Source organism: Pyxicephalus adspersus, chromosome 3, assembly GCF_032062135.1.
Source record: "Pyxicephalus adspersus chromosome 3, UCB_Pads_2.0, whole genome shotgun sequence".
NCBI classification, from domain to species: domain Eukaryota; kingdom Metazoa; phylum Chordata; class Amphibia; order Anura; family Pyxicephalidae; genus Pyxicephalus; species Pyxicephalus adspersus.
Genome location: NC_092860.1, coordinates 110,721,092 through 110,747,688, shown reverse-complemented (window position 1 = coordinate 110,747,688; position 26,597 = coordinate 110,721,092). Strand labels below are relative to the sequence as shown.

The window sequence follows — 26,597 nt, the reverse complement described above, 5'->3', positions numbered from 1 at the left end:
CTGTCCAAGGTGCTGAAGGTAGATAACCCAGCTGTGATCTTATCATTAGTCTGCACCTCACCTATTCTAGACTTCACAATGTGTTGTCAGGGCTAGAAAATAGCAATGTATATGGCATTTGGCTTTTTATAACCAGTCTAAACCTAGATCACTATAGACTGGTGGTCATTTTATAGCACATCCTGTAACTGTAAGCACTGTAAGTTAAATGAATACATACAGCCATCATTACAGAATAAAGCTGTGGAATAAATAAAAATATTTTTCATCACAATCACTTGTTCCATCATCAGTGATCAGAGCAGCTCACTTGCCAGCCTATGACTCCCAAAGTGCTGCTGTGTAATCTAGTATCCGCAGTGAACGAATCTAACCACTAGGTGGCAGTGAGCGGCAAACATACTACAGGGACCTTTATCCAGCATAGCAATCCAAACTTCCAGACACTTAAAAGCTGCTGTCAGCTCAGGATGTATTTTTTCCTGTGGTTTTCTATCTAATTGCATTTCTCTCAGGATTACTAAGCAACACACCCCCAGATGGGTAATGTGAAGGTGATGGCTTTGTAGCCAGCATTGTAAGATGTTGAAGCTTTGCACATTAGCATGTGATGTGAGAGTATAAGGTGGAGCTGAGAGCCAGGGGGCGTCACTAAACCCTTCTACAATCTTTACAGTGTCAAGCAAAGAAAAGCTCAAGCTATGCCCCATTCCCCTTTTCTTTCTCTCCATTCTTTATCCATCTCTCACACCTTATTACATGTACCATTCCCATGTGCAGGAAGAAGAGACACATCCCCTACAAAGGTACAGTACATTTTTTTATTATTTCTGCTTAGTATTTGTGGATTTGCAACTCTGACATGTAGTATGTAAAATCCTCAGTAAGACATGCATGCAGCAGCCAAAGACATATATTCTGTAATATTTTAACATTTGCAGATGTAAGCATATTTCCTGGAGATTTGTGCTAGCTCTCATATGACAAGCGGATTATGTATTAGTGCAGAGATAGTCTAGTAATTGTTATTATAGCTGCATAAATGTTACTACCTGTTTCTAAATGAGCATGTACAAGCTGTGCAATCTGCACATACAATCTGCTATAATGGCTTACCTGCTTCTCACCTGTTCACTTCTGGGGACTGGTTACTAGTTAACATTCTTCTACACCATGCATTGACAAGAATGCTCCTAACTGGGGTTGTCTAATACATCACAGATCTTTAATAGTTTTGATTGCTGACCTAAGTTCAATTGCAATAGTGACCCTTTACTCTGTGCCATCTGCTTAGCACTGGCTCCATTAGAATTTCCTAACCAGTTCATTGTGTAACAGATCAGTATGTTGACAAACAAATGGTGTTATTGTTTATTATACAAAATGTTTATAATATATAATACTATATAAATATATATATATATAATATTATATTAATAATATTATATATTATACAGAATGGGTTATTATAACATGGGGTATTGTTTATTATGTATTAACATACTATTCAATAATGTCACATTGCATTGAGCAGCATTGGCAGGTGTCTGTGTAGATGTAAATGCAAAAGGTTCATGTTGGTGATATTGGAGATACAGTATATATAGAGAGAGAGGGAGAGAGATGTGGTTATGCTGACAATTCCCAGGTATCCTTTTTATTAGCTATAGATCGTTAAGTAGCTCAGTCATTTAATAAATATTTAGATTGGATAGCATGCAATCCTTTACCAATGCAATGTTAATTTACAATAGTTTTTTTTACGTACTTTCAACATGAACATTTTATTCAGTTCAAACTTCTCAATGTACAAGCTCCCCACTTACCTACCCACTTAAAGCATTTGTTCTGTAGCTCTTACCTTGAATGTTGTCATTGATGACAAGGCTTTATTATTCCATCCTTTGTTTATTAGTTCATTATGAATAACTGATATGAGGAAGCTAGCAGTGGATGAAATTGGTCCTAACTAAATTAAATATTTTCTGCTCAGTACATGATTGCATTACATAGTATGCTTTTAATTCTCTCTGTGCCTGTTTTATTTAAGAAGTTTACATAGAGCTTACAGTTAATTGCAGTCACCAAATACTGTTCTAACATGTGGTAATGGAAACATGTAAAAAGGTTTTATTAGGTTTTGTTAGAAAGAGGGAACCTAGATAAAATCTTGGAATGTTGAGTGAAATGTTGTATATTATCACCTAAATATTTAGGCAGACTACCTATCTCCTGTTCCATAAAATAAAAACTTTGTATAAATGAAATTTGAATACAGTTTTGTCTTTTCTATCTTTCAGGTTAAAGAGAAATGTACTTAGAGTCCATTACAGATAGGCTATAATTTACCTTTTATGTTTAAATTCCTTATAGCTTTCCTTACAGTAGATTATGCAGTTTCTAATCTTGTCTGTCTGTATTGCTAAGGGAAGCAGCAATGAAATAAACACCAGTGAAACAGTGTCTCTAGTGGAGAATTTACTGCTAAAATGTGTGAAACAAACTTTTATACATTTATTTAATCTTGCTAGGTAAATGTGTATATAAAATATATATGTCTAATTAAATAAGTAGTAAAATTAGTAGTAGAACAGTAGCAGTAGAACCTAATATTATCACTTTCTTCCTACTACATGCTCTATTTATAAAAACAGAGAATTCCATAATTCCACTTCCGTATGCTTCAATAGTTGATTCCCACCAGTGAATATTTGAGGGAATGTCAGATTCCTTGTTTTATAAATAGAGCCCTACATGTTGTGTAGTTGGTTTTAAATAGTAAAATAATTTTCCTACAAACTATGATAAAATCAAACAATTATTTAGTATTATATTTTATGTATTTTTATCTTCTCATTCATAAACTTTATATTTATTTTTAACCTATTTCAGTGTAAGGATGGATTTAGCAACCCCAACTTGTTGTAAAAGGTAGCCTGTTAGTTCTCATGACACACCTAAGGTAAGGAATTTAAAACCCAGATTGTTTTAGTTTTGTTGTGGTAACAATGTTGTGAATACTCATGGACTTACTAACTTATAGAAAGTAGAGCCGTTTTACTAATAGAATTTGAACTTTTTTTGGAGATTCCCTTTCAGCCACCAGGGGCTTGGAGGGGTGGACAGGGAAGAGCCTCCCACTATACTTAATAAAAACATATTGATACATCCTAGATGTTTTGTATGATTTGCTATAGCATTATATACCCACCATACCTCACACAAGAATCCATTTAGTATACAACAACTATGGTATTACCTACCTTATCTGTGACATTATGTGCCTGTCATATATCCATCATAACATTTCCAGCTAATGGTATTATCTGCCTATCACACATCAAACATGACAATATACAACCAAAAAAAACAGAACATAAAATGGATATTCTATAATTATACATGTAAGTTTAAACCTGGAGCTATCTGAAGGATAATATGATGATGATGATAAAAGGAGAGTATCAATACCAGCTCAATACTAAAAGGTGTACTATTGGAAGTCAATTTAGGAAAGAGAAGAAACCTTTTATAGAAACCCCCTGATATTCAGCATGGAACGTCTTCATATAGCTGAATAAAATTGCTGTAATTTGTATCTCAAACCTTAATATATCAACATTCTCAACACATTGTTGGCCAACAAAGAAAAATATGGGTTCTCTTTACTCCACTTCTCTCCCCAAATTAATAAAAAACATAATTCACTAAATGAAGCAATAAAAAAAATATGGGTACTTTTTACACTACTTGTCCCCCACCAAATAATAAAATACATCATTCACTAACCAGCCAGGGTTTTCACATTCCTGTGTCTTGTAATGGACAGAAATTATTCCAAAGCAGCAGAAAGCTGGTTAGAATAGATCAGTCTTGCTCAAACTTTTACCATTGGGGAACCCTTGAAATAACTTTCAGGTCTTCAGGGAACCCTGCCATAATTTCTATATCCACAACGCACAGTATATTAGTTGTTATTAGGTTGTTATTAGGGAAATTTGTTTTACATTGCTTGCCAGTGGAAAGAATGTCACCCTTACAGATAGCCAAAAAGATCATAATTTCCTCCAACTGATCCTAGAGGCACAAATTATTTGTTGCTGACGGAACCCCGAGCAACCTCTGGTAGAACCCTGGTTGGGAAACACTGGTGTAGATGGTTTATATTAAACTGCAGAGAATATAAAAGCTTCCAAGAGAAGATTCAGTTGGAAATGATGGTCACAATGGAAACATGATTTGTTTGGTGGTACTTGTTGCTAGAAGTTTAATATCATACACATATATTGAATATTAACCTGTAAATATATTGTGGATCTGGTGATTTATCATATACTAATGCAGGTACACCTTGCACTAACCTCATTCGGTGTATTTCACACACACATGAAGACACAATTTCCAGTGTAGTTTAATAACATTTGTTCAGATGACACTGGGATATAGTTTCAGGAAAAAGGACTGATAGCTCAAGTGTTATTTTGCTTTTTTTTCCCTGAGAGTTCATGTAAAATCTGTTCCCTGCTGTGAGTAACTAAAAGCATTTGTACTTGAAAAGAATGTCCAATTACATTTTTCTTGCTTTGATCACTCTGCAAAGGCCTTCTTGGTATGATAATTTCCAATCTTCCAGTCCTCTAGGAAAATGATTTCCTTTGTTATATAAGTTATCATTTGTCATTGTAATGCTACACACACTAACTTTGCATTGTAGAGTGAATCAGATGCCCAGCAAATATATATATAATAACATAAACATCAAATTAATTCCTAAACATGATAAAAAATAAGTAAATAAAATGATTGATTTTAAAGGTTTGACAGTCTCAGAGAGTACGAATGGATATTGACATGGCTGTCATTAGGTATAGGGAAGGGGGATGTTGTGTTGAAAAATCTGGCAGCTGTTTTTTTTCTGCTTACCAAGCCAGAGGTCTACCGCTGCTTCTGTTAAAGTAATAGATTGCCCAATGTGCACTGAATGGGTAATGCATAATGCACATGCAAAGATAATCTCTCAAACCAATCATAGGAGAAATGGGCAAAAATGTGTATATAACTCAGAAACATACCTGACTAAAATAGCCACATGCTTGGAGTAAGAGGAGGACCCAAAAAGGGTAATGAGGCAAATCTGACTTCATGTGAAGATGAAGATAATGAAGTAAGGGTTGACAAAGCTGGTCTATCTTATGCATCTAAGAACCCCAAAGTGTCTCTTCAGCAATGAAAAAGTGTAAGATGTCAGAGGTTTATTGTTTTGTGAAGAAGTGGAATAGTAATTGTATGCTGGAGCAAAAATGTTTATATGTCAAAAGAAACAACATCTTAGTTGGTAATATCATACCTACAACATTTTTTCTTAACTGTCTAAAAGACCACGTTATTCAGCACGTTCTTGCTGTGAAAGAACTGGGAAGGCATAGCATGGTGACACAGAGGTTAGCACTACTTTGCAGCATTACATCCCAGGTTCAAATCCTGACCAGGGCACTATGGATGGAGTTTGTATGTTCTGCCCATGTTTGTGTGGGTTTCCCCCCATATTCCAAAAACATGCAGTTAGACTATTTAGCTTCCCCTGAAATTGACCTTAGACTGTATCAAAGACATGTGACTATGGTAGGAACATTAGATTGTGAGCCCCTTTGAGGGACAGCTAGTAACATGACATGAACTTATCCAGTAGATGTGTTTGACTTTGGTCTTGACAGAGTGGCCTTCTTTAAATTTCTATTTATCAATAGAACAGTTTGATACCAGCCTTGGAAAGCTTTGGTATATCAGGCCAATCATATCACTGCCACTAGATTTTTTATGATCATTTCCAATGACAGGAGAATTATTTAGTGCCATACACACAGGACCTGAAGTTAACCAAGACTGGGGAAGATACACTTTCATTGGTAAACCAGTGATCAGGTAAACCTGGAATGAATTTCTTCAAAGTCATTGGCTATTTGTTAGCAAATGTTTTCTATCCTGGACCAGATCTATTCCAGGTTTTCTGGATCACCCAGGTTCACTGATGAGAGTGTATCCTCTCCAGTTTTGGGGAACTTTAATAAATCAGGCCTACAATGTCATTCAGTTCTATGGAGAGGGGAGGAGGGAGTACAAGCGAGTAGCATCCCAGTGGCATAGAAAAGCACATTGGTTGTTTCCATGTGGTTGTTCATCAGTCTGCCAAGGCAGATTGACGGACGATGTCAGGGGACCACTGAACACATGCCAGATTTATGTCAATGAATTGTCATGTAATGACAGGTAATGCTTCTGTCATCGCTGTTGGTCATTTAGGTGTAAAATATGTAAAAAGAAAAGGATACAGAACAGGCTGAGAAATAAACAGTTTAAATACTGTACTAAACACTAGAATTTACCAACGTTTTGAAATCTAAAGGGTTAACTTTGGTGTTTGTATCAGATTAAGACATAATGCTTCCTCAAAGAAAATTTTTCACTAGGAACATTTTCCTGGTTATTATCAGGGCCATTTTTCCTCCTCCACCATCTGCAGTGGATCATTTGTATTCTACATTTTAGCGGTTCATCCTGGAGTCTGGATATTATCCTAAAGTACTTGCTATTTCTCAAAAGACGGTCATTACAGATTGCTGATGTTCCTAAAGCAGCTTGCTGAGATTTATACAAAATAATGCCGTATCTGTAGTAACTGTAGTTCAGGTGTGTATATTCATGCCAGTGTCTACATTTACTTTTCCATGGAGATTTTAAGGGACACTTAAGAAGTGAAGAAATGTCTACTATATGAAGGAAATTAAATTTCCAGAGGCTTCTTACATGTAGTTAGACTGAGGACTAGCATAAGAAACTGCTTTCATCTTCTATATTATTTTCATAAAAGGAAAAAATATTTGCTAGAAACACTTTGGATCCGCTTGTTAGTCATGACAAAGACTGATTCATAATCTTGGTGGTGATCTGTTGGTTTAATATAAAGTTTCCATGTTGGACAAATATTATTATTATTATACAGTATTTATATAGCTCCATCAAATTATTATTAAGTCAATAGTCGTGTCACTAACTGTCCCTCAAAAGAGCTCAGAGTCTAATGTCCCTATCATAGTCATATGTCATTATTGTAGTCTAAGATACATTTTGACGGGGAAGCCAATTAACCTAACTACATGTTTTTGGGATGTGGGAGGAAACCCACGCAGACACGGGGAGAACATGCAAACTCCATGCAGATAGTGTCCTGGCTGAGATTCAAACCAGGGACCTAGCACTGCAAAGGCAAAAGTGCTAACCCCTGAGCCACCATGCTACCCAAAGACACTTTTAAACCTGTGCTATATTATGTTGCTATAAACTAGTGGTTCTCAGATAGGGTCCTGTGGAACCCCATGGTTCCTCTATTGATTGATAGGGGTTACTTGAACAGTTAGCAATTTTTCCCTCTCAGGTTGGTTTAACTGACACCAATGATCTGTTTTTAAGGGTGACATTCTTCACCCTGGCTAGCAATGTAAGAGACATTCTTCCCACTGATTATCACACTAATGGACTATGAGCTGTGGATATTGTAATTTTAGCATGGGTTCCCTTAAGACCTGACAGTTATTTCAAGGGTTTCTCCATGTTAAAAAATTTGAGAAACACTGCTTTAAACATACAAAGGACTTTTAGAAATAAAGTGTAAAACATCTACATTTGATTGGCACGTTTGGAATTGCCATCACTTTAATGGAACAGTGCTGGATAAGAAGCAGTAGACATAGAACTCCATGGAATCTCAGCTACAGCAACTAACTGACCAGAGGAGGTTTCATGACAGCACGCCATTGCTTATCAGAAGTAGTGCAGCAAATCCTGAGATGTTCTGCTTTTTTTGTAAAAGCAAAAAGTATTAAAGCCTAGTAGTCCATACAAAGGCTGTAGCCAGCCTGCCAAGAACTTCATTTCTTTTATTCAGGTTAGGCACTTTAGGACACCACACTGCTAAATATGCTTTATAACCACTTCATTTGTGTTGATGGAACATCAGGATGGGAAAAAGAGACAGAAACCCCAATTATAAAGTGTCATAATTCATTAGTGCTGTTTATCAAGCCATAGGATGGAAGTGATAAATACTCCAATGATCTGTTGTAGTTTTAATTGTGTTGATTTGTGTTGAAAATAACTTTTACTATCTTCAATTAAAATTGAAAAAAACAGCAAAAGAACAAAATCTTAAATTAAAGGTTTAGCTTCTAAATAAAAACTGCAATAGTAACTCAAGACATCTGTGGATTTAACATATAATCTAGTTGTCTTTAGGCAACTTGTGTGGACAGTAAGACAAGCACAGCTGCAATGTTTCTTGAATAGCTTTCAGAACTCATAATTTGATTTTCCCTAAAGCTGATCTTTAAAGATTTAATTTTTAAAAATCGTCCTCTCTCGCCCCTCCCTATTTTTTCCACATGTTATTAGTGATAATTTGACAATTAATCATTCATTTATCTAATTTATTCATTTATTTTATTTTTTTATTTTTTTAATTATTATTTTATGTAAATTCATTTTTTTCTCAAATACAATAAATCCAACTCCTTTCTATAAATTAATTTGTATTCTGAAATACATTAGTTGCAGTTGATTTAAAAAAAAAACATTTTTGCACATTGTGATTAGTATAAACCTGTCTTTAGATCAATTGTGGGTTATTGTTACTTGCTCTTGGCTGTCCTATCTATTACCATTAACAAGCTTGACCAAGCATGCAGGTCAGAAAAATCTTATGTGCACTTTTATATATTGTCTTACAATAGCACCACTCCCTAAAAATAAAACACTCCAGAGAGGATTGCCCTTTTCCGTTGCCCATTATCTATTACATTAAAATTTGTACCCAACTTGACATTGTCCATGTCCATTTAGTGCATTCTTTTCCTGTAATGCATGTAGTTATTATTGCGATTTTGTCTGAAATATATTATTGTAGTTGTCTCCTATAGATTTTTAAATATTTACAATTTTTGTTAAGAGGTTGGTTACCTACTGGCTTTTCTTGGATGCAAATGAAAATTAAATAAAAAAAGAAAAATAAGCATTGGCACATTTTTAAAGCACAGCAATGTACTTTACAAATGTAAAAGCCACATTCATGATATGAAATGAGGAAATGTTCCAGGAGGAGGAAAAAAACCTGGTCAAATGACCTGTCATAGTCCTATTGTCTTGTATTAGTTTGCAGCCCTAGACTTTGCACACCTAGACTACAAACTCAGTTTCAGTGAGCACATTGTAGTGTCCTGTGGAGAGTAGATATTGGTATACGCTTCTTTCTCAAACATGGCCCCAAGCTAACTTTTTTTTATTTTGGTTCAATAACTCAAACCATTGACACATGAATCAACATGACAGCCAGCAGCTTGCTTGCATTTCTAGAAACATCTAAGGAACCGCAGCCTTCAAGTTTTCTTTAAATTTCAAAATTGAGTTTTTTTTTCTTCTTTTCTTCTTTTTTGATAGATATATTCACGCAAGTTTAGTTTTATGCTTGATATGCTCTCTGTCAGTGTGGTAGGCTAGCAGCAGGCAAGGACAGGCATCATTCATCCCTGAGGAGTAACAGACGGGCTTCCTCCTGTGGAATTTTTCTCGGTCAGGCTTTGTGGTGTGTTGGTGATGAAGTGTGCATGTGTGAGCTTGTTTGTTACACAGAGTGCACAGACACATTCTGAAGAGCCAGCTGCAGATGGATAACTGTTCCACTTGATGCTTTCTTTGATAGAACTCCTAATGAAATTCCAAGGATCTAATGCCACAGCATTATTATTTTAAATGTATTGAGCTGTAGCAAAAAAATGTTGGCTCCAATGAAAAAAAAAAAATCAATTCCTTTTTTTTTCAAATGGTTTTCTATTCTGGAGGAAATGTTTCTAGAACAGTGCTTGACCAGAGAAAGACAGGTTATATTGTGGAAGTTCAAAAGCCTTGCATAACAGAAAAAAATAGAATATTGATAGTTACCAATAAAATAGCTTTTGTTTTTGCAATATGTACACAGCTTAACAAGCTTTTTTTTGGACAGTGTTAGAACATGAGCACATAATGTTACATTTATTGTTCAAATTAGATGTTTGTGAACTGCCATTCTTTTTTTTTTTTTTTGTTCTTGTGGTTTCTTCTCAATTTTTTTACTTTAATTTAATTCTCAACCTTCATCTCAAAGTGCTGAACAAAATAACTCATTACAATCTAAACTGTCAGCTCTAAGAACATTGCAAATGTTCACAGTTCAGTTGCATATGTATTTGGGTCTAGAGGGGTCCAAAGGAGGGCATAATGTCGCTTTGCGTGTACTAGGCTAATAATAATAAAAAAATATATTGTACTTCTTTTTAGGTAATTTTGGTAAGTTTGCTGGGTATCTTGACAAATTAGGGATATAAATTAAATTCTAGTTGTCTGTGTAGTCCATCAAATCTAATATTATAACCTTAATGGAATTCAGCTATTATTTGGGTCCATAAATAATTTATGTAATCTACACTATTAATTTACAATATTTTGGTTAAATCTCTATTGAAAATATTTTCTGTGTGTGTGCTTGTGAACTATTACATCTGCTCCATTCATGTTCATGTGCACACGTGTATGGGGTAAAGTGAGGAGAAATGTTTTACAACTAAGCATGTCAAGCAAGGCTAGGCCATCAATAATTGTAATGTAGGGCGTTAGGATAGGCAAGCACTTTATGCATTATTCTGGAAGTAACATAATAAAAAATTCTTGCGTTGCTGGAACATCCAAATAGCTCAATGTACTGTTCTGAGTGTTGCATAATTCAGTAAATTGTTGAACAGGCAAATTTAACATTTAAAATTCATTACTGGTGATTGCAAAGTGGTAAATAACAAAATCAGTTCCAGGCTGCTCTTAAAGCTGAACATGTAAAATTCCTTTTTTTCAGATGAAATATTTTCTACTTTTACTTATGCAATAGATATATATACTGCAGGAGTCCATCCAAAAAACTAGTATGTCGCCTATGCACCCAGCAGAAAAAAATGTATGTTTTAACTATTTTTCTGTGTTTGGGGAAGCATCAATAAACTCTGCAAACAGTAATTGTCATTAAAGCTGAACTCTGCACAGATATCAAAGATAAAGAAATATTGCAGCTCTATATATATATTATATGGTACCCAAAAGGTCAGAATAAGAGAGTGGTCAGCGGATGGAGCTTGTGCATAAACAGGGGACGGTCATCCAGATGTGATATCCAAGGGGTCAGAGGCAGAAGAGTGGTCAGGAGACAAAGTGATGGACATACGCAGGAGGTGGTCAGCCAAACACAGGTTCCGCGGAGCCATGGGGAGGGTCAGAGGATAGGGAATGGCCAGGAGACAAAGTTGGGGGCATACACAACCAGCGGTAATCAAGGGGTCCAAGGCAAGTAAGAGCAAGGCTGAGTACTAACAATAAGCAACTGTACCAACACATATTGATCAGACATGGTCCAATATTGTCACTATAGAAGCTGGTCCACAGCAATGAGTTGCTGATGATTCTGGAAGGAATTTATGTTGCCAGGAAATAAAAAGAAATACCTGCATTATATTTTTTTAAAAAAGCATCTACTTTTCTTACTGCATGTTTTCGCGAATAAACTAACAGGGCTTACATTTATTTTAATGCTGTTATTTTGTTTATAATCTGTGGTGTGCTAGATACAGGTTTGTTTTTTTGCCACCAGATCTTTCCATAATCCATCTCCATGATCAAATTCTGGTAAGCTATTCCTCATTTTGAAAAGCTTTTCCCCTTATGATCTTTATATATAAAAAACAGTACCATAAAAACATTATTATTATTATTATTATTATTATTATTATTATTAATAATAATAATAATAATAATGATAATAATAATAATAATAATAATAATAAACATGATTTATATAGCGTCAACATATTACACAGCACTGTACCCATGATTTCTACACCTATTATATACAGATTATTTGGCATTCATGCATGGTATAAGGAACTGTGCATTCACAAAGACATTCACTGGGGCTTTTTGGAAGAGGAATATAGAGCAGATAATTGAAATCTAGCATTTCTGCCTTTTTAGGAGTCGCTTTTCAGATTGAAATGCTTTTTTTAATCTTTTGGTTTACAGCATTTGGCAAATAACGACTAGTGCCATGATTGTCTCCAGTGATCAAACTATTGTGTTATTGCCTTCAAATGCAAAATTAAAATAAATCTCTGCCCCAATCCTTTAACCGTCTCTTTTCTGATTTTATTGTACCACAGCAAAAATGAATTTGCCCTACTATGTCCAAAATCTGCAGAAGAGAAAGTGCTTTTTTGCAGCCTGCTAAGTGCATTTCATTAGCAGAAAGTATTACTGAAGTGTTAATCTGTGTGACACACATTAAAAACTTTGATAGATGTGAAAAGACCATTACATTTTGTGGTGGAAATCAGATTGTTTTTAAAAAAACTTTTTAGCATCACATCTTAATCAAATTGTCATTAACCTCTATACCGAAATTTCCCTAATTTCTGGAAGGCATTTGAATAATTTAAGATCAAAACATATATCAAAGGTATTAGTAATACTCATATGAGAGGAAAATTGCAACCTGCAATAGCTGTTGACTGGTCTATAAACAGGGGCAACACTTCACAGCCTTTCCTTAGTAGTACAGCCAGAACCGCTATGACAAGCAACTCTATTAGCACTGTTCACTTCCCATCATTGTGAGATAGGAGAAAGAGACACGTTATCATACTTTATACTGTTTGTAGGCAAAGGGCACAATCCCACCATGCCCCTTTCCCTTGACAGTCAATACACAAAAATGGTGATGGAACCCAACTACTTTTTTATTATATTGTCCCTATTAAAAAAACTCTAAAAAACAGTTTCTTGTCAAAAAAAATAATCAATAGAGGTTGGCTCATAAGTTCAAGGCACAGAAAACACTTTTCATAGTAATATTATACCATTTTATCGATGTGTATACCCTTGTAGACCAGAAAGAAAGACTGCTGAGGAAGAAAAGACAATCACCCCAAATGAGGAACAGTTGCTAGCTGTGCTCTTAGAGATGTCTTCCTTGGATTTAGTGGCATTAGGGTTGATTTACTAATGGAATATATAGAAAGTTCACACATCACATAATGGAAATATCCCCTGGCAATGGATATTTAATTTAGCTTAACGGATGGGGAAAAGTTCTGCTGGCTTCAACCATCCAATTGTGTGCAAGCAAAATTCTGTTTTTTTTTATTTGTTAGCTTGTGATAGGATATCCTTTACAAGAAAATAATTTACATTGCTAAGTGAACAGCCTGGATTTCTTTATTGGATTAAAACACACTGCAATTGTTAATACCACAGTGGGGTGATTTACTAAAGTAATTTAGGTTGTTCACTTACCAGGTTGAATCATTACCTTTCAAGGAATGATTTACTTAGTTGAATGAATGTTATAGTGTAGTTCACTAAAGGATACACAATTATGTGCAAGGAAATCCAAAAAAGTTTTTTTCTTGCACTTGATTGGATAGTTGAAATCAGCAGAGCTTCATCTCATTTACTAAGCTAAATATCGCTTGCAAGGAGATAATTCACTTTGCTATGTGAACAGCCTGTATTCATTTAGCAAATTAACCCCAATGAATGCAGGTAGATACAGAAGTATGTAATACTGTAGCTGTTGCTAGTCTTGACTGACTTGGGGGGGGGGGGGATTAGGTCTTTTATGTCTCAAACCACAGCACTTGTGCCTCAATGGTGGTATTTCCACCCCTGCTGATAAGATATTGCCTAACTTAAACTATATTAGCTATTATAGGGTACTTGTGTTAATTCAATATTTGCTCCTGAAGTGGTATACTATTTGTTAAGAAGCATATATTATAATAACATTTGTATTTTCTAATCTACCTTATGGAACAGAATTGACTCTAAGATCCCCCTCTCTCATGCTTGAGCTTGATGTTCATTGGTAACACTAAAATAACCTGCAGATAGCATTAAAAAGAGAACTAAAGGCTTTGGGCAGGGACAATCTTTCCTTCTTCTAGCAGACCAAAGTGTTAGTTATTAGTCTTGAACTTAGCGAACAGACAGGATAGCCACAATGTGGGTCTTATATGCTTACATGGCTTACATGGCTTACATATACAATTTGAGGAAGAAATTACAAGCAAATATCAGCACATGTGAATACCTGTGGCTGTGGAATTAGAGCTAAAAAGTAAAGGATAAAAATGTATTATATTTGCAGACTGTGTTTAAATGGAATCTGTCAATGAAAACAGAAGACATGGAGCATTCAGTATCTGTATAGTCTATTATGTTGCTGCTAAGCCTGTTCAGCGTCCAATTTAGTATAACAAACAAAATGCACTGTGGTGCTTAGGCCATTTTGATCAATTATCTTCAGCATCTGCAGACAGCAGATATGTTTTTTAGGAGGGAACATGCAGGCCTCTTCTTCTTGAGTCAGACCAAGTGCTGTTATGCTAAAAGCTCAGCTTTGAAATTAGTATTTGTAAGTATAAAAAATATATAACATTTTTACAGTTTTAAAAAAGCATATTTTCAAATTAGTTAAAAAATGCTATGTGAAAGGGAACCGTTAAAGGGAAAGGGAATGTTGACACTTCACTTGCTGCTTCTTGATCAATTGGCCATCTGATCACCAATCATTAAGGAAGCAGAAAACCCCTGCCTCTACAAAGATTGATACCCCCATACAGAGACATGGTGCAGACCAAGGCATGGTAAGTAATAGGGAAAAGATCAGCTGCAGGCAGACCACGGGCAATGCTTGTGCCCAACCCTTGGCCACAGCTTTCACAGTACATTTCACAGTTAGTAAAGATCAAATTTACATGGTAGGACAGATTATTAAAATGTATTTTTTTATTTTGACATGTTAAAAATTACCTCAACGTGAATGGTGTTTAATCACAAAAAAAGCTAACATTCTGATATTTCTTTACTTATATGTTAAGTTACTTTGAATTAATTAATTATTTTGAAAATCTCATGCCATCACAAGTGAAACAAAGAATAAAGAACAATACAAAAATCACTTACACTTCCAATGAAGGAATGTCTACAGATTTGATAGAAGGGTTTGTACATTAATGCTAAGGTTGGCTCCATGGGCTTAAAATTACTTACAGTTACTTGCCTTCACAATATTGTTATTAAGGCTCAAGGCATTTCTTGGTGCAAGTAGCTTTAAGTATTTCTTGTAGAAGAGAAAGCTTTGAAGAAAGAATAGAGAGAAAACTTATTGACAGGTTAACATGTCTAATAAAAACCCCACTGTTTTACATATAAATTATATAGCTATAATAATTTATCATCTGGATAATTGGTTTAAGTTGGCTATTCATAATGCTTTGAAATTCTGCAAAGGATAAATGTGCATATAAAATGCCCACTTTTTTCAGTAAGGTAAAAAAAAAATCACAACAATGATATGTAAAGTACAGATATCTACATCAACAAATCACAAATATAGTCTGATCAAGGAAGGATAATAAAAATTCAAGCAAGTTTTTCTATGCATTAGTTTTAGGAAAGCACAATTAAAACATGCAACTACACAAATTGTCACCCAACACAACTCTACATGCATTTGTATTGGCACTACATACAACTGTTCAAAAATAGAACTTCAGGGACTGGGCTTTAATTATTTTAAAATAATTGAACACATTTATGTAGTTCTTCTGATTTTTAGCAACAGTTTCAGATTCCACAACATCTATTACAATTTTTCAAAGCACATACCTTAATTAAATGTGAGCAGAAAACATAAGCATATTCTCTCCCCCGCACAGACACTTTAGGTCAAAGTGCTGTAAATAAAATATAACAGGGAAGATGAAAGGATTCAGCTGTGCTAGCACAGTGGAAAGGGATATGAATTTGACCTTTGTCAAGCTACTGTACTTCCCTGTGCTTTATCTTATCAAATTAATAAATTGTAAGCTCTCCAAGGAAACTGCTTTGTGATTTCCTTTCTGCAGTGCTACCTAGATTCTAAGAATTAAAAAAGCACAATCATTCATTATGTAGAAATGCAATTCATTTTTAATGAAATTAGAGTTGATTTTACTGCAATGCAAAGACAGATGTATATTGTATATTTTATATTTATCCAATTTGCAACAGTGATGTTTGGTATTAGTAACATTTCAGTAATTTTGTTCTTTAGTAACCCTAAGGGCCATGACACAAGGGTAACTAATTTGCAGCAATTACCCCCACCTCCCTTATTTTTTAGTAAATTATTGCTAAGAAAATGCTACTATTTTTTATGAAACCAGCTATTTTTTGGAGTGTTTGAATTTTAACATTTTGCCAGATTGGTTTCACCTCTATAGATGTAGCTACAAATTGCTAATGGGGAGTGATTAAATCACTAGCTACAAATTTAATTGCTGAAGGAGAGAAATTAAATTTCCAGCTACACATTGCTGCTAATCACTGGCATTACCGATCCATACCAGTGATTCATTCCTGGTATAAAGTCACCTATGTGACATCTGCCCTGGCAATACTTGTCTGATGTAGGGAGGCTTTCCAGAGCAACAGAGTGCCAGGTCCCTGTATACAACTCTTGTTAGGTAGAGCAGTGTAGCTCCTGACAAGCCCCCATCTCTCTTCTAGAGCTACTTTCCATTTACAGGCAATGTAGTTGCCATTTCTAAGTAGGTAGACCATCTTGACCTGTATCTCTCCTTGGTTTCAGTGGCTGTGATACTAATTTACAGCAATTTCTTGGAGAACAAATTAAAGCTAATAAAAGGAAAAAGTTAACATGGAGACACATATATTAGTCCAATTGCATTTAAATATATTTTCCATATGGCTAATCTTTATCTTTTAGTACAAGAAAATATAACCCCTTTTACAGGGTTCTATTTTGTTTAGTTTTGGATAGGGGTGGAAAAAGATTAAAACCCACGTCAAATTTTTTTTGCTGTCTATACCCCTAATAGGTGGATATTATGTCGCCAATTTGTCCAGGTGGTCAAACACAATGCATTAGGTCATATTAGTGGAAGACAGATTCTAATGCAGTCATAAATTACCAAAAAGAAACTAAAAAACAATAGGAGTACTCATTGCTCAGCACCTTTAAGGCTATGAGCTGCCTCTCAAACTTGTTGTAGGCAAGCTGCAGCAAGTAAAGTCACAGGGTAAGTAAGGTTGCTCAGCATTTATATAATTTATATTTTTTCACACTGATGTTTTATATAAATAAGGAGGGAAATTAGTCATTATTTTGATTTATTCTGTTTTTGGAATTGTAGCTTAAGATATTGAGCTCTGTAAACAACCTGCTTTTTCCAGCAGAAAGAAGCCTCATGTTTAATCCACCAGCTTACAGAAAGAATATGAAATATTAATAAGGTTAGAAAAGTATATAAATATATTTATAAAGCTGTGGATTGGACCTAACCAAACATTATCTGCAAATGAACCTTACAGGTGCAGGTATTTTAAATGGTCACCAGTGAATGATTAGTAAATGTCAGAATTACAGCTTTTTAAATATGTCCCTTCATTTTCTTGACCTGATTTCCTCGCCACAATAAATATGATGGTCAAAATTAGTACAGATTCTCCTAAATAGAAATAAATTAATTTAGGTAAGTCTTAGTACCTAACAAACCAGTTAAATGTGTTTAAAGCTTTGTAATAGATGAATCATTGCTGTGGTTAGTAATCTAGTGCAACTGATTGTGAAAAAAAATACTGACCTAATTAAAAAATGGCCGTCATATTTTACAAAATAGTTGTGATTCAAGTGTGTACTGCCTTGTTCCTCTTAAGTAACTGTGTAGAAACGTGAACAATGGTTTGTATACCTGTATAAATGGAATATTTATGGGGCATACTGATAAAATGGAATATACCTTGGAAAAAGGACACTTTAGGTAATACAATACTTCAAGCATTCATTATATGACTGTTTCTACTTATCTGGAAGTTTAGAATGCCCTGTACAATAATAACAGAGCTTGTTATTTATAATGGTGATAAAATGTATTCTTCTTTTCAGTATACTGTGGGATATGTACATTTACCTGACAGAGTACACATAGGTATATTTAAAGGAAACATTGAAACTGCATACCAAACAATGCTTTTCAACTGTATTTATTCAAACATTGTATATTTAAAGCTAAAGACAGATATGAAAGCTTTTAAATAAAGAAAAGGTCGCCAGTTGCTTACAGCTAAAAAGAAGTCCACGTTTTCTAATGGAAGTTACATACTGTAAATGAAAAATGCTTAGTAAATGTAGCATAAACATTTGCACAAATTAAACATGACATGTAGGTGATAGGGCACAGCAAACATATATTTTGTTCTTGTTTCATAAAAAGAATGCTGCTTTAGATTGTATGATTCATCTTGTGAAAAGCGTAGTATGTTACAACGAACCTGTTATTTTGTATACACAATTAAACCATTGCTCCCCTTCATGACATTGTGTATTTAGGTTTCCACTCAGTCTTACACATCAATATCAACTGATACGGAAAATAAAGATAGCCAGAAGCTTGTTATTGATTCTAGCCAATAAACAATACAAGTGTCATTAGTCTTAATATAGAACAGGTTTAAATATGCTTTACTTATTATATTTATAGCAAACACAATTTACTGTTGGGTACTGTTGACAGATAAAGCTGTGCAATATTGGACATTGAAAAACACTAAGGAAGCACACAACTTACTTTTGTTCCAGTGATATATTGTATTGGCAAATTTCTAAATTAATTTGTGGTTGTGATGTTAGACACAATCCGGATTATCCTAGAACTAATATTGGTAAGGAAGAAAGTAGGCTGGTATTATCAGGACTAGATTCAATATTTTTTTTTTAGCTTGAAACGTAAAAACACACGGTCATAAAATTAAATCATAAGTATGAGGCCTATTTGTAGGATATTACAGTTATAACTTCCTGTTCATGCATTAAATGAAGGCTTCTCTGTAGACATTTAGTATATTAAGGAGTTCTAACTACTTAATGTAACGAAGAGAACTCATGAAAAGACTGTTATACAATATTGAATGGCCTCATGACCATGCTCGCGCCCATGTTTTCTCTTTTATTCATTTGTATTGATTTGTGCTTGCTTTAAATGGAGTGGCACCTATTTGTAGCATAAAATGGATATTACCCTCTGCTCTATACTCTGAAATATTGCTTCACATGGAAGCCTACCTACTACTGCCTCATAAAGTGCAGGCCACCTTGTAAATATCAATACAGTAGGATCTACCCGGCCTCCTGTCCGGCCTAGTACTGAGGCTGAAGAAATAAAAAAACTCCATTATAAAATGCCGGGGCGGTGTGGGCAGACGTGTGCTGCGGTGGTCCTGCATGGCACACGTAGCGATGTTGCTGCTGCCTGCTCTTTGGAACTGTGTGGGATGTCTGCGGGTGCGGCATGCGTAGCACTGGACCATGTGTGGAGGTGAGTATAGTGCTTTATTAATAGATCTTCAGACTATCCGGCTTTTTTGGTATTCAGCCTACCCTGGCGCCACATTAGGCCGGATAGTCCGAAGTCTACTGTATTTGCCTTTGACGGCAAAATGCTCATTTTAAAGCCTGGCCCCACTCCTATACTTTTCTTCCCAATCACTCTTTAGCGCTTCTACGTATATCCAGTATAGAACTCTCTCTCTTGAAGCTTTGGGACGGAGTATATTACTAGGAAACAATATTGTCATATAGTGACAAGAGGTAAGGAAGGTAGGTTTATGCAGTGTCAGGGGAGTCATCCTGTTGCACTGACCTGTACAAGCAAAGCACAGATTACCTAGGGCTGAATTTATTCATTGCTTCATTTATTCATTTATAGCAATGCTTTTCTCTGATCATTATCAACTACTTTTTATACAGTGATCTCAAAAACTTTTATTTAAACATTTACACTTATGAACAATGGGTTTGATAATTTATCTATAATAAACGCTTGTTCCACATGGCCTTAAAGAAAAAAAGACATAAAAGACAGACCTAAAACAGATGTATCTACATTGCTAGTAATAATCCTGATGTCCCATAGTGGTGGAACTCTTTAAGTTAAGGTAACTGCAGACTAGAAGAAACATTATATTTTGGCCATGAAACAAAAAATTTCTAATCTGTCAGTGTAGGACTGGCTACTAGTTAGGCATAGTCAAATATTCCCTAGTAGAATTAGACTATTTTAGGCACGCTGGTCTTTGCAGCGTTAGATCACAGGTTCAAATCTCGGCCAGGTCGCTACCTGCATGGAGTTCGCCTTTAAGTTTGCGTGGGTTTCATTGGAGGATGATCATTCATTAAAAAGATCTCCAGAACATACTTCTAAATTAGCCTGTTCATCAAAAGCCGCACAAAAGAGTCAATGTATGAAAATTGTACTACTAGGAAAATATTTGGTTGTTCATGTTCACAACCTATCATGCATCAGATAAAGATTATGTCCTATTGTTAGTGATTTCTTCATAAGCCTACACTGCTCAAAAGTAAGGACCATAGTGTGGAAATGTCCAACCATCAAAATATTTTAATATTTTTTCATAAATGAATTTCATAAATTAATTTAGTATTCCTATTGTTTTTGAGACAAGAATGAAGGTTAAATTCCCAATTAGAACACAGACTGCAAGAAATGCAGAGGCTTTGTGGTAAAGGTCCCCCGTTTTTTGTTTCCCAGGCCTATTAACCTACATGTCAATACATCCAGGGATACAGCTTGTATAAGCAATATTAGAGAAAAGACGAACTGCAAAATCGGGAGTGCAGTAACTGTAATTTTAATTATACACAGGCCAATCAGCACAAATGTGGGAAAACTATTGATTTAACTGCATGGTGGTCTTCACAGTATGTCATTGGTATAAGTGATAGGGAAAATGGTTCTTCCATGCTGGAAAAAGAAATCAATGCACCAAGCTGAAAGCCACTGAACTTTTGCGAAACTAAATATACTTATGGTTTGTAAACAAGCCTCATTGTTTTTCAATAATTCCTGCAGCTTCTCTGCTTCCTTTCTCACCGGCCTATCTTAGCGATTGCAAAATGTGATTTTCCTGCCTACACAATACCCAAGTGTGGGCTTGACTAATGCAGCCTAATGATTAACGCTACACCTGACACCACAACAAACTGTGTAATATACTGAAGTCAAACTGAAAGCACAAACCCTTCACAACACAGCTGTAACTGTGTTTTCTTTCTACATCCTTTTTACAAGAAAACTATAAATAGGTTTATGTCATTTTAACGGAATGTATATAAAAACATTTATACAAAAAAGGATGTTAGGTAGCATTCACCAATTATTTAGGACATGAAGGCAATGCTGAACAGAAGCAGCGAGACAGATTGTGTAACAGATTTACTATCATGTTATAGCTTTACAGCATAAAGAGCACTGCAACAAAATGACACCTGACCCTGACCTCTTCCTAATTGTGGATGGGTGTAGAGTATAAATCTGGCTCATTTACAGTGATAAATCTGTAACAGACCTGTGTAAATCTGTCACAGTTGGGTGCCCAGGATTAAAGGCTCACAGTTAGCAAATTTATTGTCAACCTGTTAGACAGATATTGCTATCTAATCTAATTGTGTTGCTAATTTGCTTGATAAATGTCCCCCATTAAATATGAAGGTACAGTATTAGTTTCCAATACACAGTTCACTTGATGTTCAGAAATCCGACAGAAGGTAGCCGCTCTTAACCAGTGATAGGCTGCACATTAAAGTAACACAATTATATGCAAGGGTCAGTGTTCTTGGTAGCACTTTCTCTGACAGTTTTGACCTAGATGTATCAATCTATATAGCATTTGTTGAGTACTAATACCAAAACACAAAAAGACACACATAAGTGCAGTGAAAAAGATTTACTAAGGGAGTAAAAAATTTCTTAAAATTCACTTATTGGAGAGTAAAGCTGGGCGACACAGATGGCCTAGGGGTCAGCTCTCTTCTGAAGTGCTGGGTCCTAGGTGTGAATCCTAACCAGAGCACCAATAGGCAAGGAGTTTGCATAATTACCTCCATTTCTCCCACACCTCAAAAACACGCATTTAGGTTATTTGGTTTTCCTACAAATTGTCTGCAGTATAGATACTATTTGCAAAGCAGCATGGGAGGATTTGTGTGGACACCTTCACTTATTTGGCTTGTCTGGTAACCAATACAGGAGAATATGAAGAAGATCTAGAATAGAAGCTTGAATAAAGAAAACAAGTGGTGCTTTTGTTCTACCTTAACATATGGAATGAGGTAAAGCTCTGCTCACTTCAGCTATATAATCAGTGAACAAGTGAAAAACGTAAACATTCTGTTAGTAAATGAAAAGTTCAACTTTGCAATCAGGCAACGATCCTTCTGTAATTAAATACACTCAGCTGTCTGATCATTCTCCTCACCTGTCAAATATCACATGTACAGCTCAGTATAGGAAGCTTGGATACTCAGCGCATTCTGGCTTTCCCTGCGGCTCCAGAGGACTGAATGAACTTCCAAGTGCCTGTGTGGGAGTTACAACATCCCAACAGCCAAGCTATTCAAGGTGTATGAAAAACATTGTGATCAGCCAGGTATAGTTCTTTTATTGCAAAAGGACCGCATAATTGTATTTATTTATTTAGTTATGCTTTAACACCAATCTTTCAAAAGAATTCTAAATGTAAGATAGCTGGATATTATAGCAAAACAAGATTTGTTGCAAACTCCTGCCAAACCAATGGGCCAATGAATTAGAAATGTAAAAATGATCAAAATACAATAGTAATAGATAAGACATACACTATGTAAACAAAATGAAGCAATATAAAACCTTTAGATGATCATCCCCAAGGTTCTTGAAACTAAGGCATAGGCATGACTAAGAAAAGAACTATAAAGAAGAAAGCATGGAGTGTTGGGAAGACCTGGACAGTTCACGTCTCTAGCAAAGACAGACAAATTGCACATTCTCAACTGCCATGTATTCCTGTGTGTGCAACAGGAAACAATAAGTCTAGGGTCTGCAAAGAAAACCTTGCTTTACCTTAACTACATTACTTAAATTAACATTGTTTATCCATGTAGTAAATTAAGTTCAGTTTATCCCTTTTGTGAGCATAGTGCACCTGAAAATAAACTTACCAATTCTAAAAATAATTCAGAGCTGCTTTCAATAGTATCACCCTGCTATATATGTTACTATGCCTCCTGTCTATATTGGATTTATGGAGTTGTGTTATATTTTGTTCAAACACTGGACAAACTATAACATCCTTAGGTGTCACATTTATATCTATTAACTAAACAACTAATTTCGGTTCTGTAATGTATGAATTTAAGAAGATACTTATTAGACTTTAGTAATTTTCAGAGGGAATAACAACCTCCTATTCTAATGATTAGAGCCAATCTACTAGAAACATATTATTCTCTCTTGGATCAAGCTCATAAATAGCAGTTAGATAGGAATGTGTAAAGAACAGTCAATTTTTCAACCTAGTTTCCATGGTATAAATTAAATATGCACAGTAATTTTTCCCCATGACTGCCTGAGCTCATCTATTCTTTAGTTTGATGGCAGAGTTACAGTTGTTTAATTTAGAGATTGCAGTGCAGTCAGTAAGTAATATTAAGGGTGCTGAATTAATCAGAAAGCTTGAATATATTTGAAGAAAAAGAGTCTTTTAATAAAAGTACAGAGCAGAGTAAATCTGTTACATGTTTTCATCAATTATTTTAGAAAAGCTTTAACAGAAAATTCTTAAAGGCAACTAAAGGGCAAGTAAAACAGAGGCTCAGGTTAAGGGAAATAGCACTACATTGGCTTACAGGTTATGCGTCTCTATGTCTCTGTATTAGGCACCAGTCTTATAGATGAAAAGAGAAATACATTTATGATAGGTATAAGTATGATTACATGGAATGACCTGTCTTACAAGTTCTGGGATCTGGTCTTATCTGAAGCAGAACAATGATTCACAACTTTTATTTAAGCCTTAAGAGATCCGTACAAGGACTAATGATTAACCATATTGTATCGTATTGAAACTGAAACCATTTTTTGTGTAACTTTGGACAATTTGATTGGATATCATTGTTAAATAATTTATGAATCAGATCAGTTATTGAACAAATGGATAAGTACATTGATTACTTGTAGTCAATTGTAATTGTAATTATAATCATAATATCAATAAAAAATAACATTGAGAGAAATCAAATAATGCACTTTTTGGCCCCAATGTATATAGTTTTACTATATCTGCTCTGAGCTTACAGAACATGTCAGGTAGGAAAGAAAGTTCTTTGATGTATACATATATTAATGTACATTGTGTGATGTTAATGCATCAGAATACCTTGCCATCTCCATCTTGCTCAAAAAATAACGGTTGAGTAGAGTACTGGACTAATTCAGACAGAAGTATTCTCTACTGATTGGTCCTGGTTGGAGATGTGCTAGAGGGCATTATAACATTTCATTTTTTAAAATGTGTTTTGTTATATTAAAATAATTTTAAGTGAAATACTATGTTGAACGCATGAAGCATTTGACAAAAATTGTACATGGCCTTGCCATACCAATGCCCAATACACAAGCAAAGAAATAGTTCCTTTTCATAACTGAGTTATAAACAAAGGGGTGGATAAAACCTATAGGCAATTCTGTGTTGTACGTTTGGTAAATGGATTATTGGTTAATGAAGGGTAATGGAGCAGGAAATTAAAGAAATTGTATATGCCAATTGCATGGCAATACCCCTTGAGGGGGTAACATTTTTTTGTGTCAGTGATTATTATTATTATATTTTTTAATTGCTATTTTCCCTTGAATACTCCACCATCTCATGAGAGCACATTCCTAAAATCTCCTTCAGCTGTGCACAGCCTCAGAGTATGTGAAGGGGATGCTAAGAAGGTACATCTCACGGCTAAAGGGAAGCAGGAGATTCTGCGAGCTGCTTAGCAGAGGACAGACAAATCCTTGCTCTCTTTGCTGCTGTGAGTGACACCAACATGTAACACAAACGTCTTACTAAGCTCTAACAGTAAATCAACCCCTCACTTTGCAAATACATATGATCCTGTGCTGGGATACCCAAATTTCACAGTTCTGTAAGTAAGTCTTAGGTAACTGCTGATATGGCACCTCATTTTTATGATAAGGTCTTTATGGGTGTATTTAAAGGTAGAATTCAGCACCACCTGGATAGGCATCATGATATTTACTCTTTAATTACATCCTCTAAATTTATTGTATCTGATAGGTTTTATGAAATACATTTGAATAATTGGAGTAGGTCATTATGTTCAACTGTAAATAAACTAATAATTTTATAAATAGCAGATTCCTTGGTTGCTGTGATAATGCAGAACTTGTTCCACATCAGTGAATGATTTAATTGATTTTCTTCATGAGTTTTAATATGAATGTGCAATTTATAAACATCTTTAGTGTTTTTTTCCTAGGTATCCTAATAAAAAGTAGCTATAAAAATCCCATCTAGTACATCTCTGTTTGCACAATAGTGTTATCTGGGAAAATCATAAAATAAATCTCAGGGCAGCTGTAATAGTTTTCCTCTTTGCAACAACAGTTTCATAAATTTAAGAGAAACAACAGTTTTAAAAGCTATGCTAATAAATAACATACAAGTGATGTTTGTGGTATCCTTGCAGTTGATGTTTCACTTTTACTGATTTACCATGTCTTGGTCTGCATGGGGTCTTTTGTGCTGAGGTAGCCATTTTGCTCAGGAGAGGGTTTTGCCTCCCTGTGACAGAGCTGCTAAGCAAAGAAAATAGTTAGTTGCCCTGTAGTGACATTACTAAATCTCAATTCATGACAAACATTTATAGCATCTTCTTTTCATTTTTACAGCTATGAGGCTGTAGGCACAACAGTGCCTCAAATACTAAGAAGTGCTTTTGTATTTTTCAGAAATTCTAGTCAAAAGGTAGATTTACATTGTAACAATATATGCATGGGGAAAAAAGTGCTTGGGAACCCTTCCATTTTTAGCTATGGGTTTCATTTACTGGACTATATTAGCAATATTAAAGCGGACCTATCACTAAAATTTTTACTTTACATAAAAGGGAAGAAAGCCCCCTTTATGTAAAGTAAAAATAACCTTCTTTTTTTTGGGGTGGGGGTGCGTAAAAGCCTTTAAAAAAAAAAAACAGGGTGAAGCTCCTCCCCTTCTGTCTTTTTTGCTGTAGACAGAATGAGAGCGCAGAGTTGTAATGGAACATGCGTGAGATTGGCATTGGCCATTGAAGAAGCTTGAGAAGGAGCAGCTAAAAGCCTCCTTAGATGTTTGACGTGAGTATCCCAGGAAGCTTCTAGCTGCCCCTTCTTCATCAATGGCCATAGCCAATCTCACGCATGTGCAGTGAGATTTGCACTCTTTTTTTCCCCATTTACAGCAGGCTACGTCACCCGATCTTGCTCCATCACAGTGCGAGATCAGGTGATGTAGACAGAAGCTGGAAGAGGAAGAAGATGGCGGCCCTGGGTGCTTCTTCTGTGTGGGGACAAAAGCGAAAAACAGGACAG

General features: G+C 35.2%; 1 protein-coding gene across 2 annotated transcripts in view; it reads left to right on the top strand.

Moving 5' to 3' along the window:
* The first annotated feature begins 477 nt into the window (after positions 1-477).
* The window catches only part of NPY1R (neuropeptide Y receptor Y1), a 43,060-nt gene continuing 16,940 nt past the window's right edge, over positions 478-26,597 (top strand). Inside the window, exons 1-2 of one of the 2 annotated variants that reach the window (XM_072405998.1) lie at positions 478-806; positions 2,893-2,962. The gene's annotated coding sequence lies outside the window, so the exon portion shown is untranslated. The remainder of the gene's footprint in view (positions 807-2,892; positions 2,963-26,597) is intronic. The other variant, XM_072405999.1, reaches the window with a different exon arrangement.